Raw genomic sequence first — 4580 nt, 5'->3', positions numbered from 1 at the left:
GGTTATCTTTGTATCTGCTCCCTGATGAAATGTGCATGGTCATTAGCACTGTGATAGATGTAGCCACTCATTAGTGAAACATGTATTGACCTTTGTGTATTTAGAAGCCAGACCAGGCCATGAAATCTGACATCTGGCCTTGTTTGGGGCTGAATGGTCAAAGTCACCTCCCTTGGTCCCTCCTGGGGCCCTGGCCAGGCTTTGGGAGGGAGCCAAGAGGAGAATGAAACCAGATGTTGCCACACTAGCAGTGCTGTCAGTTTGTCCATTCAGCACTGTCAGAGCTGGGCCCTCTCCCAGCGGGGTTGGAGCCTCAGCTGTGGCTGGAGGCACCTGCAGGAATTGCCAGTGCCCAGGAGTGGCTCTGCAGCCCTTGGCTGTGACAGCTTCCCCAGCTGCTGTGTGGGTCTGGGGGATGGTAAAGGCTGAGGGTAACTGGGGCTGGATCTTTCTCAATCACTGCAGGCAATCTTTGGTGGGGATGGTTGGGTGCATTGCTGAGCTGCTCCTGTTGTGATTCTTTGCTGCTTTGAGCTGCAGGAAATGACACTGATTCCTTCAGTTGGAGTCTGTGTCTTTGGTGCTGACTTTGCCCACTGGCAAAAAAAAACTGGCCCAGTCTGGCCAGATCCCAACAAAATGTCACTTGTTCAGTGTAACTGTGAGGAATCAGTGCCATCAGAAATTCCCAGATGGGAAGCCCTTCCCTGGAGTTCCCTGGCTCTGGAGTGGGCTGAGGTGGGAGCCCCGTGGGAGCAGTGGGGCAGTCGGGTAAAAGAGGCTGAACCCCTGGATGGCTTCAAATGCATCCAAAAATTGCACATGGAAAAGGAAAAGACCTTGTGGGTGTGGGAAGATGAGGGTGAATTTTGTTAACAACACATTGGAAACAGCACCAACAGAAGGAAAAACTGTTGTTGTAACACTCCCACATGGAGTGACAGAAGGTTTTAATCTTGAGCTCAGGTTCATTTGGACAAGTGAAATAATAATAATAATAATAATAATAATAATAATAATAATAATAATAATAATAATAATAATAATAATAATAATATTGTAATACTTATATGTAATATAACACAATAATTTATATTTTTATCTATGTATTTAAAAATTGATAATGTGAAATAATGCTGACAATACTAATTTGTCAGCTTTGTCTGCTCACTCTGACACTAAATACTCTACAGAAAAGGACTGGCCAGGACCCAAATGTCAGTGGTAAACTTTGTGAATTGTATACAAGGAATAAATGAGGAAGGGATGAAATTGGCTGTTTTTACAGGATTTGCTGATACTGTGATGCAGAGTGCTTTTTCTATTACTGTGAGAAATGCAGTGATTAAGACTGCTGGGTTTTTCATATCCCAGACAATCCACAAGCTGCAGGATTGGTTGAATGGGTGAAGGGGTTAAAAGAGCAGTTGAAAAAATGAGGAGATGGGAACCTGTCCCCATGGAGAACCCATCTCCCAGATGTGCTCCATGCCCTTAACAATGGCCCACTGGGGAAATGGAAACCCCTGGCTGTGCATGGCTGCACCCAATTTACATTAATGAACTAAATCAATTATTAGAAGAAGTAAGAAGTGATGCTGTTAAAATATCCAACAGCACATCCTGCGAGCTCCAACAAACACAAATGGGGCTCTGCAGAACTGCACGGCCTTGGATTATCTGCTTGCTGGCCAGGGAGGATCCTGGGCTATTCCAGGACAGGAATGTTGCAGGAATGTCTATCAGTGCTGGGTTTGAGGTCCAACAATCAGGAATCACCTCAATAGAAAGATCAGTAGAAGAGAGGCAGAAAGAAGAAAATTCCTCATGGTGGGACTGGCTCCCAAATTGGAGGCTGCTGTGAAGTGCATTCGTGGCAGTCACTGTAATCATTGCATTGTGAGCACTTGGTGTGTTATGATTCCATGTTGGAGTTATTGTGACACCTTGTGCTGGAAATGGAGCACTGGGACTTGTCTGAAAAGAGACACAGTCTCAAGGAAAGAACGGGCATTTGATAAAGAACAGAGAATAGCAACTAATTAGGCATGTTTTAAAAGGAATTAAAATTATAGCTCTGAGTAATGAACTTGAACAGCACTTAATTGAAGAACAAGAGGTGATGCCTTTGTGCCTAATACCTAAATCTAAACTGTGTTATTGCAATTGTTCTGAAGGTTGCAGTTCATCTGTAGGTCAAAGCACTGATTGAAGCACTGAGGCCTCACCAGGCCCTGAGTGAGGCCTGAACAACAGGCCCTGAGGCAAAGCTGAGCTCCAGATGAACCTTCCAACCAAAGGTAATATTTGTATCCACTCATCAATGAATCATTATTAGCAATATGATCTCTGTATGTGTTCATTGGTGAAATATGGATTTACATTCCTGTATTTAGAAAGCAGGCCAGATCCCATCTGGCTTTGTTTGAGGCTGTGGGATCAAAGTCACCTCCCTTGGTTCCTCCTTGAGCCCTGGCCAGGCTTTGGGAGAAGCCAATCAGGAGAATGAAACCAGATGTTCCCACACCAGCAGTGGTGTCAGCTTGTTTGTTTAACAGTGTAAAAGCTGGGCCCTCTCACAGTGAGGTTGGAGCCTCATTGTCTGCAAAGGTGGGTGCACCTGCAGGAATTCCCAGGGTCCAGGAGTGGCTCTCCAGTCCTTGGCTGTGAAAGGGTTAAAAGCACTGTGCCCAGGCATACCTGGGCAAGAATAAGAGACACTGCACCCAATATGGAAGCTTGCAAAGATTCAGCCACAAGCTCAAGACACAGGATGAATGTTGGCAAGAAACAGAGAACAAAACTGGCAGAAATGAAGGGCAGAGCTTGCTAAAACCAGTGAGGAAATTGCTGAAACAGCCAACAAGAGACTGTGCATGCCTAGAGGAGAAAGGTGCAAAGGGCACGGCGATGAAGACGTCCAGCCTTCATCAGGAGCCCCCCGAGGAAGACGCGGAGCCTTCCTCAGTGCCAGCACCAGTGCGCGCTGCGCCTGCGCCTGGCGCATGCTAATGATGGTAATGAGTGCTGAGAGATCGTTTGCATAACCACACCTTTTCTAAGGAAAACCATGAATGTGCACAGAGTATAACCATCCATTGTAATCTCTGTGTGCTGTGTGCTGTCAGGAGGAGATATCCCCGCACACCTGGTGCTGAATAAAGCAAATCCCCCTCCCTGGGCTTTGTCTGGGAAGTGTCTCTGGGCCCCGTTTGGGGCCATCCACGTCCATGGGGTTCTGTCAAGTTCCAGTGGAACCTTGGTGCCACGTTATTCCCCAGCCTCACAGTGCTCTCCTGCTGCCGTGAGGTCACTCCCTGTGTGACACCCTGCAGCCCTGGCTCCATCAGGGTCTCTGGGGTTCCTTGGTGCACGCCTTTCTCCCATCTGAGCCTTGCTCCCATGGGTTCCATGGACTGACAGTGGCCCTCTGCATTCCATGGGCCCAGCTAGATCACAGCAGAGCCTGGCTTTCATCAGGTTCTGATACCTGTTCTGCCAGCTGACAGGGCTGATTTAAAGAACACAGAAACCAATGGGAAGAATGGTCTTATTTTACTGTGAGTGTTAAGGCAACACAAAATTAAAATTATACATTCAATACAACTACATGCTTGGCTTTAGCAACAAGCAAAAAGAAGCAAGGTAATGCACCTAATCATTATTATAGGAGAGAAAGGATAGGGACTGAGAAAGACACATCCCCAATTGCCTAAACACTTTACCATCATCCAGAGTCTACAGTCGCTGGGGAGCCCCATTTCACAGCGAGGACCTGGAGAACTCTTGCAAGCACTTGGGAAAATCCCACGTGGTCCATCCACCCATAGGTGAGGTCTCCCAATTTGCTCCAAAAGTGGGTCCAGGTTTTTAGGCCTAAATCAGCAAGTCAAAGGAACTGGATTATATTTTTTGCCCATGAACTCCTGGGTCTCCTGGCACTTTTGCTGACCAGGAGGACCCATGGCTTGGCCAGAGCCCAGTCCCTGGCTTGGAGAGTTTCCCCTAAAATATCCTACAAGCCTCTATTCATGTCAGTTGGGAAAATTTCTTAGAATGACACATTTCTTGCAGGTAACTACACAAGATTATGTGAAAGTCTCCAAAGCAGCTGATTTGGTGTTAAACAGCTGCAGAAGCACCTTGGTCATCTATTTTTAGCTAACTAAAACTGATGGTGTTAGTCACATAATGCCCAGGGTTTGTCCTGTAAGCCAGCTCTGGCTGAGGGCTGCCACTCAGGCCTGAGCACATCAGCAGCTGAAGTGACCACGACTGGGAATGGCAAAAACACCCCCTGGGACTGGCCCAGAGGCCCTGGGACTCCCTGGCATGGATCACCTCAGGAGACAGGATTTCAGGGAGCCCAAAGGACTTTGGGGAGAGCTGCTGTGGACACAGAGGGAATGGCACAGCTGGATCCCTTGCCTGGGCTCCCAGAGGACCCTTCTGCTGTGGGGCTGCTGAGGGTGGAGGAGCAGCAGGTACCCATGGCCACCCCAAAGCAGGGCCCCGTTGGCAACACGGCCCTGACCGGGGCTGCGGGACCCCATCCCTGGGATGAGTCAGGAGCTGCAGAG

Source organism: Agelaius phoeniceus, assembly GCF_051311805.1.
Source record: "Agelaius phoeniceus isolate bAgePho1 chromosome W unlocalized genomic scaffold, bAgePho1.hap1 SUPER_W_unloc_2, whole genome shotgun sequence".
Taxonomy (NCBI): domain Eukaryota; kingdom Metazoa; phylum Chordata; class Aves; order Passeriformes; family Icteridae; genus Agelaius; species Agelaius phoeniceus.
Note: the sequence above shows the minus strand (reverse complement) of the source record.